The 15,199-nt window shown below is 48.0% G+C and overlaps 1 long non-coding RNA gene across 1 annotated transcript in view; it reads right to left on the reverse strand.

Annotated features, from left to right (window-relative positions):
* Positions 1 to 3,692: 3,692 nt before the first annotated feature.
* Positions 3,693 to 15,199, reverse strand: part of LOC141083578 (uncharacterized) — an 80,933-nt gene continuing 69,426 nt past the window's right edge. Inside the window, exon 3 of the long non-coding RNA XR_012230757.1 lies at positions 3,693 to 6,446. This is a non-coding gene — a long non-coding RNA (uncharacterized lncRNA). The remainder of the gene's footprint in view (positions 6,447 to 15,199) is intronic.

A 15,199-nucleotide genomic window follows, 5' to 3' on the forward strand; every position in this document is an offset into this window, starting at 1 on the left:
TTTCTTGGACTACTTGGCTGTACAACAAACTCTGACGTCTGCTGCCAGCGTTCTCACATAGGAATTTTTTCAGTATTTTCGTTACAAGGGCCCTCTGGTACAGCAACATATTTGTAAACCTCTCTGCCTCTGGAAGAAGAGATTGAAAGTTCTCCTTGTAGCGTGTGTCTAGTCGTGCAACCAACCAGTAATGAGTGTCACTGAAAATTTTTATAATGTGAGGGTCACGGGAAACGTAGCACAACATAAAGTCAGCCAAATGCACCCCAGACTGCTAACAGGCAACACTTCCGTGTCCTCACCAACAGGACGACTGACCATGCTGTCCTCCTCCCTGTCCTCAGACCATCCCCGGTGAACAGACGGTATGACAGCTGTGCTTGTAGTACCGTCTATAGCGCATGAAAGTAGCTCCTGTTCTTCCTCCTCCTCATTGTCTACCAATCCACGTTGCGACAACATGAGGCTGGGCTGAGTGTAATCACCCTGTTTGGTTCCTTGCTCCATGTCCTCGTGCTCTGCCTGCAATGCATCATCTTTAATTGTGAGCAGAGAGGTTTTCAGAATGCTGAGAAGCGGGATGGTGATGCTAATTATGGCGTCATCGCCGCTCACCATCTTGGTGCAGTCCTCAAAGTTCTGGAGGATGGTACATATGTCTGACATCCATGTCCACTTCTGAGGTCTTATGTGTGGAGTCTGAATTGAATATCGATGGCCTTGTTGAATCTGGTACTCAACAACTCCCCTCTTCTGCTCACAATCCTTCCCAACATATGCAGTGTAGTTCCAATTCTTTGGGACATCACACACCAGTCGGTGAGCCGAAAGCTGCAAACGCTGATGAAGCACGGCAAGGGCGGCTGAAGCTGTAGCTGACTTTCTAAAATGGGCAGACAGATGGTGTGCTTTCACTAGCAGATCCAGCAGCTCCAGGTAGCTTTTGAGAAAACATTGAACCACGAGGTTAAGTGGAGCACCCCCAGGGTTGTGGGTTTACTCACTCGGTACCAGGACAGTCTCTTAAAGGGGAGGTGTCGCGGCAGCGGTGACCCGGTCTGTGGCACTGGGCGCCCATGTAAAATAGGTGGACTGAAGCTGAATAAAGTTTATAGGTAGATAGTTCGTGACGCTACCTGTGGTATCTGGTCAGAAGGGGGGACCAGCGCTGCAATGCAGATCCTCTGGGACAGATGGTGTGGTGCATGAGATGTGCAAGATGTAATAGCTCTCCACAGGCAGAGCTGTAGTCCCAGGGCAGCAGTAGTAGATTTTGAGGTAGATTATGTGGTGTTAGGCACAGAGATGTAGCAGTGCTGAGTAGGTTGGCGCAGGAAGAAGGCAATGACACAGCTGAATGCAGTTCCGAAACTTTACTCACGTTTCTGGCATAGACAAATGCCCGCTTCAGTGCCGTCCTCTCCAGGTCAGTGGCTCAGCTAACTCCCAGGCAGATGGAATACACACTTCCAGCACTCCCTTCCGAATATGCCTTTTCTGAACGTCTCCTTTCTAGCGCTAATCTGAAGTACTTGTAGTTCTGACTTACACTCAAGTTCTTCCTTCTTGATGTTACGTATAACTCCACTCGCATGACAGGCAGCTGTAGCCTGCTTCAGGGACTCCTTACAATCATGTCCCGGCTCACACACGTTGCTGCTGTGTCTCAAAGTCGTATGTGGTAATATAGTGGTCACAACTTCTATTCCTCCGGTTTCTGCTGTAGGATCATTAGTATCACGCACAGCCTCGGATACCAGTTCCCGGCCTTTGGCGCTAAAACTTAGGAAAGTTCTCTGCTCTAGCCCTAATCCCCAGTCTCTCTCTCCTCACGTTTCGTACTTTTCTATCTTCCTTCTGAATAACTGATCTTCTCTTTCTCTCTCTTTCCTTGCTAGCAGCTCCAGCTCACCGGAGGCTGCTGCATCTATATCCTTACCCTCCTTCCCTCAGTGGGGAAACTGTCTTCCTCCCCCTCTATGGGGATTCTGACCTAACTTCCTGTCAGCTTTCCCCTCTTAGTGCAATCTAAACTCACTCACCACCCAGCACCCTTCATGAACCAAAGCAGCTGCCATAAAGGGTGCTCTGCTGTTCTGATCCTCTCTTGAGGTACCCAGCCGGAGCTGCAGCGGACCATCCTCATTGTATCTACTCCCACCGCCAGCCTGGCGCTCCCTTTGAAGCCGTCTACCTGACTCTGTCTACAAAGGTTCCGTCCGGTAAGGTTGGTAGTTTTGCTACCCCTGCTGATGCTGGCATGACAGGTGTTGCAAATGGCCTGTTTGGGTTTATCGGCAGAGTCTTTAAAAAATAACCAGACTCGGGAAGATCTAACAGTTGGAATGGCAACTACCATCCTGTTGGTGTTGTGGGGAACGGATGGACGCCTTCTGTCTGCGGTCACCACACTGCTTCTTCCTGCCTGTTGCGGTGATATGCCTCCTTCCCCATATGTGCTGCTGTCATCGCTCTGCATGTCCTCCTACCAAGTTGCGTTAGTCACTATGTCATCCACCACCTTGTCTTCCACATCCGCACCCTGCTCCTCCTCCTGACTTTCCGGCAATTGTGTCTCATCATCGTCCACCTCTTGTGACCGTGGTTGCTCAAAGATTTGTGCATCGCTACATGGAATATCATCTTGCCACGCTTCAAGTGGAGCGGGCGAGAGGCACGAATCTCCAAATGTGAAACTGAACAGCTCTTCGGAGTGTCCGAGTGTGGCATCACTTGTCTCAGGGCACTCGGCATGGTGGGAAGAAGGAGGATCAGGGTGAGTAATTTCCGGTCCACACTCACGGCTACTCAGACTTGACCGTGTGGAAGACATGGTGGTGTTGGTGGCTAAGTGACTGGAAGCATTATCCGCTATCCAACCAACAACCGTTTCACATTGCTCTTGCTTCAATAGTGGTGTGGTGCGGTCCCCTAGAAACTGGGACAAGAATTTCGATCGCGAAGATGTGGGTCTTTGCTGTGGCCCACTGTAAGCTTGGCCACGGCCTCGCCCTCTGCATGCACCATCAGCATCACGTCCACTTCCCCGTCCCTTGCCACTTGTCTTGCCCATTTTACATGGACTACTGAAATATTTGAAAAGCTCAATACAAATGGATTTATTTGGAGAAAAATTATATTTGATAAGTTTGCCTGCAAAGCGAAGATTTTTCCACCACAGAAACACCAAGCCTCAGCCTGAGATAACAGACTGTATTAATTTCTTTTTAGGTTTTGTGTTATTTTTTGAAAACACAAAGTAATGAGTAGAACAAGGCTAGCCAGTGCCGCCATCAGGGCATTACTGCCCTGACTGGTGTATGGGGCCCGGTGGGCAGAGGGGGCCTGCATCAGGCCCTGTCTCATCTGCTCACCGGGCACCTACCGGCAGGCTAAACTGGGCCCTTAGCGGCGCTGCGGTGCGGCAGTTGAACGCTATTGACATGCGGGCCCACCGGCCCACACGTCAATAGTTAACAGCCGCCAGCCAATTGGAGGCTGGCAGCTGACGTCAGCCGCAGCGCACACGTCGCCCGCGTCTGACGTCATTGTCAGTCGCCGGCGAGTGCGCGCTTCAGCAGCGTGGAGGGAGCTTCACCGCTGGAGCGCGGCTAGGTAAGAAGAACTTTTTTTTTGTTTGTTTGTTTTTTATTGAAAGCAGCAATCCGGGGGGCCCAGGGCAGACTGAGATACGTGGACAGAATGCCAGACATGGGGGCAGAATGCAGACATGGGGGCAAAATGGAAGACATGGGGGCAGAATAGAAGACATGGGGCAGAATGCAGACATGGGGGCAGATTGCAGACATGGCAGAATGCTGACATGATGGGGCAGAATGCAAGACATGATGGGGCAGAATGCAAGACATGATGGGGGCAGAATGCAGACATGATGGGGCAGAATGCAGACATGATGGGGGCAGAATGCAGACATGATGGGGGCAGAATGCAGACGTGATGGGGGCAGAATGCAGACATGATGGGGCAGAATGCAGACATGATGGGGCAGAATGCAAGACATGGGGGGAGAATGCAGACATGGGGCAGAATGCAAGACATGATGGGGCAGAATGCAAGATATGGGCACAGAATGCAAGACATGATGGGGGCAGAATGTGAGACACGGGGGCAGAATGCGAGACACGGGGGGGCAGAATGTGACAGTGAGACACAGGAGGGGGAAGAATGTGACAGTAAGACACAGGAGAGGGCAGCATGTGACAGTAAGACACAGGAGAGGACAGAATGTGACAGTGAGACAAGAGGGGGCAGAATGGACACGGGGGCGGAATGTGACAGTGAGACACAGGAGGGGGCAGGATGGGAGACACATGGTGCAGGATCATGGGGCAGGATGGATACGATGAAGACGGATCGGGAGATTTTATGGGGCACAATGAATACTCATGAGGGCGGGATATGAAAACATATGGCTGGAGCCAGGAATGAGGCACATGGGGGTCAGGATGGGGGATATTATTGCCATAGGGGCTAATTAAGGGATATTATTACTGCAGTGATGTATTTATTTTATTTTTTGAGTATACTGTTTTAAATGGGGGGGCGGTCCTGTTACTGTGTAGAGTGATACTGTGTTGCCTTTTTTTCTTCATGTGATGAAATGTAGAAGTTGGGAAAAAAATAAGTAATGTGTTCTGCAAGTGGAGCTCTAGATAACTGTGTTATTTCCTGCAGAGACGAGTCCTGGCTGGAAGACATGATGGCGATCTGTGCTGGATGAAAGATGAAAAGCAAGGATGAAGGACTTCACCTAGAGACATCACTGGTGAGTTAGTGTGTTACCTATACACTGACACTATATACTGTATACAGAGGTCCTGTGTATAATGTCTTTGATCACTGTAATACCTGTACACAGACACTGCATACTAAGTACAGGTCCTCTGTGTATAATGGGACTTATGGTGATAGTATTGGGTTTTTTTATTATTGATTAGTATTGTAGTATTCAGTCACTATGTGGTGGTAATATGTGGTCTGGACATGGTGTTGCAGTATTTGACCCTTGTATGTGCTATTATTTGGTCACTTTGTGGTGGTAATATGTGGTCTGGTCATGGTGCAGTGGTATTTGTTCCTTGTATGTGATATTATTCGGTCACTGTGGTAGTAATATGTGATCTGGTCATGGTGTGGCGGTATTTGTTCCTTGTATATGGTATTATAGGTCACTATATGGTGGTAATATGTGGTCTGGACATGGTGCGGTGGTATTTGTCCCTTATATGTGATATTATTGGTCATTTTAAAAATTGAAAAATAAATTAAAATATACCTAAACTGTATTGCATATTTTAACAAATATTTAATAGGTTACAGTAGAGTATAGCTCGGCCAAAAGTGTCTACCGTGTTGAGATGGCGGCTTAAAAAATCTTTTGGCCAAACCAAAAGCTGCCGGCTATATGTGTGATCTGGTGATGGGAACTATTAATGTGTGATTGGTGAGAAGTGGAATTTTTCCAAGAGAGGGCGGTGGGACTGTGGACAGTTTGAGGGGTGGAGGTGGGGCGGAGTCTAAAGGGGGCCCCGAAAATGTCAGTATGGGGCGCTGAAATTCCTAGTGGCAGCCCTGACCACACTAATAAATCCCCAAATCTGACCCTATCTCGGCAGCCGCTCTCCCTACACTCAATCCGGAGCTGAATGCGCCGAGCAGGGCGGCGTCCAGTCTCTTATACCCCTGATAATGCTGTGCGGCCAGCCGATCACTGCATGACCACAACAAAGATGGCTGCGTCGTTTTATTGCCTGGCAGACAATCCCTGCAGCGTGATTGAGTCTCTAAAGTCCGCCAAAAATGCTGGGTGGAGACCTGAGTTCCCGCCGAGTAATCCCGGAAATGCTCGGTGCTTGCCGAGTACACAGAGTGCAGTGATACTCGGGCAAGTAACGAGACATGGCGAGCACGTTCGCTCATCACTAGTCCTCACCATAAAATTAATGAGGTTAAAATAGAACTCTTTGGCCTTAATGACCAAAGGTATATGTGGAGAAAAAAAAGGTACAGAATTTCAGGAAAAGAACATGTCTCCAACCATTAAGCAAGGAGGTGAATCATGCTTTGGGGTTGTGTTGCAGCCAATGACACGGGGTACATTTCACAGTTGGAGGAAAGAATGGATTATATTAAATTTCAACAAATTCTTGATGCAAACATAACACCATCTGTAAAAAAGCTGAAGTTGGAAAGAGGATGGCTTCTACAAATGGATAATGGTCCTAAACACACGTCAAAATCCACAATAGACTACCTCAAAAGGCACAAGCTGAATGTTTTACAATGGTCCTCACAGTCCCCTAATCCAGACATCATTGAAAATCTGTGCCGTGGCTACTTGATAGATGAACGCTCTGTAGGAAGATCGATCTGGTGCAAGCCTAGATAGGTCCACCAGGGTCACAGGCCCACAAAGCAAGAGAAGGCTATAAGGAGATAAAAAAGCATTGTCAAGTTACCCTTTCCTCAGTTCGAAATATAATTAAGAAAAATGCAGTTAACAGGAGGACAAGATAAAGTCTGGAAGACCAAGAAAATTTTCAGTGAGAGCTGCTCGTAGGATTGCTAGAGAGGCAAATCAGAACCCCCCTTGATGGAAAAAGACCTTCAGAAAGATTTAGAAGACTCTGGTGTTGTGGTACATTATTCTACTGTTCAGAGATACCTGCACAAATATGGCCTTCATGGAAGATTCATTAGACGAAAAACTTCCCTGCTTCCTTACTAGTAATGGGCGAGCACTAAAATGCTCGGGTGCTCGTTGCTCGGGTCGAGCAAAGTGGAATACTCGGGTACTCGGACAGAACAACAAACCCCATGTAACTCTATGGGAGACCTGAGAATTTTTACCATGATCCCCCCCGGGGGTCCTTTTAAGATCTAAAAACATCTGAAAATGATGGAAACACTGCTCAGTTGACATGGGGACATCATAGGGATCGCCCCTGGAAGATTTCCTGACTCCTAGTTCACAGCTTTAAACAATGTTGTCAGGGTTTCATGCCATTTTTACCGGCGCACCAAAAAACATACCAAAACGTATTTTGCTGGGAAATATGTCAAGGTACATCTTTTCCAGGTGAATTACTTGTATATAAGGCAAAATAATTAACCCCAGACCAAAATGTTCCTCCGCCACTTGGACTATGTTCAGACGCAGCGTTTTTGAAGCGTTTTTCAACTTCAACATTGCTTTTAACCAATACAAATGCATTCACTGGGAAATGTCATTGTAACATTTACTAACCCTAGCTAGCCATGTGGTGTGTGACACATAAGAAGACCCATCTTGTTTCATTTATGAAGGAGAGACTCTTAAAGTCACAGAGCCTATTTTTACCAGGGCATCAGGCGGCATTAATCTTCTTAAAGGGCCATTATTAAACAGTGGGTCTCCTAAACTGTTGTAGCCTATGCAGTGAGTGGATGGGCTGACAAGAATTACGACGCACCCCAATACCCCTTTCACAAGATGTCCAGGAGGGCCTCCATAAAATATGTTCCAGTGACTGCAAGGCCTGCCCTGCTACCAAGTCATATGCACCCCAATAAGCCTTGAACACACATACTGGATGGGCACAGGAAAATCCACTTTACATTATTCATTTTGTACTCCCATTCTGTTTTCTTATGCATTGACAGCAAGGTCTGCCCTCAGAGACATATTTAGAGTTTATGCTGCCCTAGGCACTTTTAGTGCTGCCACCCCCATTGGTGAGTATGACTAAGGCTGGGGTCAGACATGCGATAAACTCGCACGAGTCTCGCATGTTAATACCCGGCACGGCTGTAAGGGGGTGGTGCTGTTATGGACAATAAGAAACACGCTGCAACTTTAAGAGACAGCACTCCCTTGTCTGGTGTGATGGAATGATCTGCTGCCCCTGTAAAGGACTGTGTTAATGAACTGCCCGAGGCTGAGGAGGGGAGCAGTTGAGCCTGTGAGAGCGTGAGCTGGAAGCTGCTGCTGAGAGCTGCTGTGCATGGAGCTGTGTAAAAAGGTCGCACATCCTGAGACTTAGTGGACTTGGGAGATTGAACAGACTCTTCTGTTGTTGCAAAGGTGGCTGTCCTGTGCCATTTTGAGAAGCCACGAAGAGACCGAGAAAGGGATTTACAGTTTCCAGGAGCACCTCCTGGACCCTGAAGCAAGGTGAAGAAAACGTTTAATGGATCTGCCTGGCAGAGGTGCGCACCACCGTTCAAGACTGTTGGGGGCCCTCGAGACTGGACCTGAGTCCCCAACATCATCGTGAGTTTGTTCCCATTTGTGGACATATCAGGACATAGTGTAGGCTTCAACAGACACAACACGGCAGCCGTGTGGCCTGTTTAGTAGAGGCCAGGGAGGCTACACTTAGAGCAGCATCATTCTTTGTTTATTGTTTGGTTTTGCTTGTGTGATATATATTGATCCTCTGGAGCACCGTGATATTTAACGGCCCAGCTAAAGAATACAAACTCTTGTAAACTATCTTTTGCCATTGCATACCCCTGTTTGCACCTTCCTTATCCACTTAATTCCTTGCCTTCCAATAATTTTACCCTTTGTTGTTTGCACTTCATCTTGTGTACCATTGTCTCCCTGCACCGTGGTGGCTCCTCGGCCATCGCTTCAAGTGGCGCTGCGAGCAGGGTACTGTCACCAAGATAGAGGCAGCAGACAGAAATGGCGGGAATGCTAATAATAATAATAATCTTTATTTTTATATAGCGCTAACATATTCCGCAGCGCTTTACAATTTACACACATTATCATCACTGTCCCCGATGGGGCTGACAATCTAAATTCCCTATCAGTATGTCTTTGGATAGTGGGAGGAAACCGGAGTACCCGGAGAAAACCCACGCAAACATGCTAATGTTAATGGGGATGCTGTGTGCATTGGTGGAACCCCTTCAAGGACACTCCCTATGGGCACCATATTTACTTTAGTGTGCTACCAAAGTTTGACGGCAATAATATGCCACTGTCCGACTGGGTGTCCCGGCTGCAAAGCACCCTGAAGATTTATAACATCAACCCAGACCTTGAAGTGGACATCGCTTTAACTGCCCTAGAGGGAGAAGCCCATATAAACAACTGCCTACAATCAGAACTCACCCGTAGTCCTCTGAAGGAGTTAGTGAAGTTACTGGAAGAGACCTACGGTGAAACTGCTAGCGCGGGACACCTCCGCAACAAATGTTTCTCGAGGCTGCAGCGGGAAGATGAAGGAATTTCTCAATATGCGACAGCACTGCAAGAAGTGATAGCGGAGGTGCAGAGAAAGGAGTCGGATGGACTTGGCAGCATGGGCTCTAAAGACCGGATACTCTGGGAACAATTCATTCTGGGACTGCACAACAAATTCTTGAGGCGAACACTGTCAGAACGGGTGCGGGTTAGATCCGGCTCTCATATTTTGTCAAATCCTGGCAGAAACAGTGGCCCAAAGCAAGGAAGAAAGCTACGCATCTGGGGTGATGCATGTCCAGGGCGCTAATACCTTAGGGGACCCAAACCATCAGGAGGTGCTGGTCCAGGTGGGGCAAGATTAAAACGGTCCCTTGCCAACGTGCAAGAGAAACTGACCCAGATGGAGCGAAGAATGGGAGATCTGTCCACTGAACGTCCCTACTCGGCCGTGCCGGCCCCCTGTCGGCCCAGCCCATCGCCTGCAGTGAGAGAACTACAAGAGGCACGAGGAAAGGCTCGAGGTGCCCCCAGGTGAGGAGGAGGCATCCAATGCTGGGAATGTCGAGGACGGGGGCACCTTGCCAGAGACTGTCGGAAATACTCTCAAGACCAGCGGAAGCCACCGTTAAACTACCAACCCCCGCAGTAGTGCAGCACTCTGCAGGGGAGGCGAGGAGAGAGGCCGCTCCCTATCATAACGAACACTTGATTGCTGGGTGTCCCATCCTGCATGCTGAATTTGAGGGTGTTCCAGTGGACTGCTTGATAGATACCGGGTCACAAGTGACGGCGATCCCCAAAACGCAATTCAAGCAGCATTTTCAGGCCCTGGCCAAGCCAGAAAAAGAGACATTGATCAGGGTGTTTGCTGCCAATCAACAACCGATCACGGTCACAGGGGTCATGTGGATGAATATTCGAATCTGTGGGAAAGAAGTGGGGAGAAAAGGGATCCTGCTAGTCCCTGAGCCCATCAAAGAAGATGTACCTGTAGTTCTGGGATGAGTATCCTACGTGAACTCAATCAGATTATTTTTACCAAACAATGACCCGGTAATTGGAAAATTGGAAGAAGGCTACTACACATCAGCCTACTCAAGAAGCCCTTCAGCGACTGATCCATGTCTGTGAGATGCAGAAGAGTGTGCCATCTTATCAGACGGTAGAGGTCATCGGGGACCAGACTTGCCAAAAACTAGAGTGGCTGGAGCATGATGGAATACGTTCACCCTGGTATTCTAAGGGTGGTGGATGGTGAAGATGAGGAGGAGGAGGACACTAAATAGCCAAAATCAGGAAGCGTATACCCATGTTTGGTTGTGAAGAGGTGCATGGGAATACACCTCCCAAAAAGACACTACATTGTAGTTTATGTTTCACTGTCATCATTTGGTGGTGTTGAGAAGTCTGGCCCAATCCAGCACTTGTTCATTTTTATAAGAGTCAGCCTGTTTGCATTTTCCGCTGACAGACAAATGCGCTTATCTGTGATTATTCCACCAGCGGCACTAAAAACTCGCTCAGACAAAACGCTAGCGGCAGGGTAGGCCAGGACCTCCAAGGCGTAGAGAGCCAGTTCATGCCACTTGTCCAGCTTGGATACCCAATAATTAAAAGGCACAGAGGAATCACGGAGGATGTTGGTACGGTCAGCAAGGTACTCCCTCAGCATCTTATAAAACACTCCATTCCTTGTGACATTACCCTGCGCCTCAGGGCCAGAGCGATGGGAGGGTCTGAGAAAACTGTCCCAGAACTTTGCCAGTGTTCCCCTGCCTCTGCTGGATTGCAGTTGTGTCTCTCTCGCCTGTACTTCTGGGCTGTCCAATGAACTGTTATGTCTGCCGCCAGCGTTTTGAAATGGGAATTTTTTTAATAATTCTGCAACAATGACCCTCTGGTATTGCACCATTTTAGTACACCTGTCTGCCTCTGGAACAAGAGAATGAAAGTTCTCCTTGTAGTGTTGGTCTAAAAGTGTCACTACCCAGTAATGACTGTTACTCTATATTTTTACAATACGAAGGTCACGGGAAAGATAGCGTAACATAAAGTCAGCCATGTGTGCCAGACTTGTAACAGGCAAGGCTTCCGTGTCCTCACCAACAGGACAACTGACCAAGGTGTCCTCCTCCTTGTCCTCAGACCATCCACGCTGAACAGACGGTATGACAGTTGTGCTTGTAGTACTATCTATTGCGCATGAAAGTAGCTCCTGTTCTTCCTCCTCTTCCTCACTGTCAACCAATCCACGTTGGGATGATATGAGGCTGGGCTGTGTGTAATCACCCTGTATGGTTCCTTGCTCCATGTACTTGTGCTCCGCCTGCAATGCATCCTCTTTCATTGTAAGCAGAGAGCTTTTCAGAATGCAAATGAGCAGGATGGTGACGCTAATGATGGCGTCATCGCCGCTCACCATAGTGGTGGACTCCTCAAAGTTTTGGCGGATGTTACATATGTCTGACATCCATGTCCACTCCTGAGGTCTTATGTGTGGAGTCAAACCTGAATAACGACGGCCTTGTTGATGCTGGTATTCAATAACTGCCCTCTTCTGCTCACAAATCCTTTCCAACATATGCAGTGGAGAGTTCCAACGTGTGGGGACAACACAACAGTCGATCGCTGCTGAAGCATGGCAAGGGCGGCTGAAGCTGTAGCTACAATAACTTTCTAAAACGGGCACACAGGTGGCGTACTTTCACAAGCAGATTCAGCAGCTCCGGGTAGCTTTTTAGAAAATGTTCAACAACGAGGTTAAGTACATGGGCCAGGCATGGTATATGTGTCAGTCCGCCTCGCCTCAGAGCCGCCACCAGGTTCCTACCATTGTCACACACAACCATGCCTGGCTGAAGGTTCAGCGGTGTCAGTCACACATCTGCCCGCTCTTTCAGAGCTGTCAACAACTCTTCAGCATTGTGTGGTTTGTCACCTAATCAAATTAGCTTCAGCATAGCCTGTTGCCGCTTGGCTTTGGCAGTGCTGCAATGTTTCCAGCTTGTAACTGATGTGCTCATTTCGGAGATGGAGTCTGAAGACGAGGAGGTGCAGGAGCTGTACACAGTGGGGGGCTACCCTGACTGACGTAGGGCCCGCAATCTATAGCGTCGGAAGGACGTGTTCCATCCCAAGGTCTGACGGGGTCCAGGCTTCCACTATATTAACCTAGTGTGCCGTCAGCAAGATGTACGATCCCTGGCCACAAGCACTTGTCCACGTGTCCGTGGTTAGATGTACTTTCCCAGTAACTGCATTGTTGAGGGCATGGGTAATGTTGTGGGACAAGTGCTTGTGTAATGCTGGGACGGCACAGCGTGAGAAATAGTGGCAGGTGGGGACCGAGTACCTTGGGATGGTTGCCGCTATCAGGTTGCGGAAAGCTTCCATCTCCACAAGCATAAAAGGCAACATTTCGAGCGCAAGCAGATGAGAAATGTGTGAATTTAGTACTGTGGATTGTGGGGCGTTGGCTGCAAATTTCCGCCTACATTCCAATGACTGGGGTATGGACAACTGAAGGCTGCGCTGGGACAAGGACGTGGATGTACTCGATGATGGTGCTATTTCACCGTGGGCAATGGCAGGTGCAGGGCATGAGGCATCTTCACATGCACCGTGGACAGGGGATTGGCTTGCACGCACAACAGTGGAAGAAGCAGTGGTATCACCAGCAGACTTTGTTCCTGGAGCCTGGGGTTGGGCCCACAAAGTCAGGTGCTTTGCTGCCACGTGCCTGATCATGCTGGTGGTGGTAAGGCTGGTAGTTTTGTTACCCCTGCTGATGCTGGCATGACAGGTGTTGCAAATGACCTGTTTGGGGTTATCGGCAGAATCTTAAAAAATAATCAGACTCGGGAAGACCTAACAGTTGGACTGGCAACTTCCGTCATGTTGGTGTTACGGGGAATGGTTGCCCGCCTTCTGTTTGCAGCCACAACACTGCTTCTTCCTGCCTGAATGGGTGCTATGCTTCCCTCCCCGTGTGCTGCTGTCCTCGCTCTATATGTCCTCTTGCCAGGTTGGGTCATCCACCACCTCATCTTCCACTTCCGCACCCTGGTCTGCCTCCTGACTTTCTGGCTATTGTGTCTCATCATTGTCAACCTCTTGTGATCATGGCTCAAATATTTGGGCATCGCTACATGGAATCTCATCTTGCCCCACTTCAAATGGACCAGGCGAGAGGAACGAATCTATAAATGGAAAACTTAACAGGTCTTCGGAGTGTCTGAGTGTGGGATCAGTTGTTTCTGGGCACTCAGCATTTTGGGAGGAAGGAAGATCAGGGTGAGGAATATGCAGTCCAGATTCACGACTGCTCAGACTATACCGTGTCGAAGACAGGGTGCTGGTGGTGGTGAATAAGTAACTGGAATTATTATCCGCTATCCAACCAACAACCTTTTCACACTGCTTGGGCTTCAATAGTGCTGTCTTGCTGCGGTCCACTAGGACTTCGGACACTAAGGTCCAGCGAGAAGATGTGGGTGTTTTTTGTGGCCCAATTTCAGCTTGCCCACGGCCTCGACCTCGGCATAAACCATGACGTCCACTTCCCCGTCCCTTGCCATGCGCCTTGCCCATTGTAAATGGACTAGAATATTATACATGTTCACTACAAATGGCTGAATTGGGAGCAAACTTGTATGTGATACGTGTGTGGGAAAACCACACTCTAAACTATCTAGACTGTAGTTAAAAAGGTTTTTTTTGCTATCAAATTGGTGGCAATAAGTACGGTAACAGACAGCAAAAACACTAGAATATGTAGGCCTAAAATGGCCAAAATTTTTGCACAGATAGATGAGGCCTGTCATTGAGATATCACACTGCCAAATATGTGGCCTGTTTTTTGTTTAAATTGCAAAATAGTGCTGTATATAACTAGAGTGACAGACAGGAAAACACTGGAATACCGGCCTAAAATGGCCAAACTTGGACCATGCAGATATATGAGGCCTGGCACGGAGATACCACACTGCCAAATATGTGGCTTGTATTTTTTAAAATGCAAAATAGTGCTGTATATAACTAGAGTGACAGACAGCAAAAAAATGGAATTTAGGCCTAAAATACCCAAATTTTTAGCACACAGATATATGAGACGTGTCACAGATATACCACACTGTAAAATATGTGGCCTGTATGTATTTTTTGGGGGGTTCAGCAAAATGGTGTCAAGAAATTGTGTAAGACACTCAAAAAAATTTCCACTCTACCATACCACATAAAAAATGAAAGATTTCTCTGCGCACTGAAAAGTGATGTTTGGGACCCCTTTAAAATGGCTGGATTTTTATGATGTGCTAGGAAAAGGATCTGGCTGTATTGTGCATTGTCAAAAAGCACATGCAGAAAAAAAAGGCTCTAGATTGCTTTACAATAAAATAATCTCTATTAATCTGGCAAAAAATTTTTCCTAGCCAATTAGACCTGGGGCTAGGTATATACGGTCAATATATGTTATAGATAGCAGCAGCACCAGCAGACAGGAAGGGAATGGACCCTCTTGATGTATGCAATAATATGTATATACATACAGTGCCTGCAGGCCTTGTACTGATATGTATAGAGTGACGTACACTACCCTGCCTGCCTAACACTGGAACCTATATACTCCAGAATTAGTCCTTAGAAGGACTGTTGGTTTAGCTGGATTTGAGTAGTTTACGAAGGTAGAACCCACACTGACTAATATATCCCCAAATCTAACCCTATCTCAGCAGCAGCTTTCCCTACACTATCTCAATCTGGAGCTGATTGCGCTGAGCAGGGCGGTGTCCGGTCTCTTATACCTCTGATGATGCCGTGCAGCCAGCCAATCACTGCATGACCACAACAAAGATGGCTGCGGCGTTTCATTGCCTAGCAGACAATCCCTGCATGCTGACTGGGTCTCTAAAGAACGGCAAAAATGCTGGGTGGAGATCCGAGTTCCCGCCGAGTAATCCTGGAAATGGTCGGTGCTCGCCGAGTACACTAAGTACAGTGATA

This window comes from Dendrobates tinctorius, unplaced genomic scaffold (genome assembly GCF_039654945.1).
Source record: "Dendrobates tinctorius isolate UK_male_01 unplaced genomic scaffold, ASM3965494v1 ptg000020l, whole genome shotgun sequence".
Taxonomy (NCBI): Eukaryota; Metazoa; Chordata; class Amphibia; order Anura; family Dendrobatidae; genus Dendrobates; species Dendrobates tinctorius.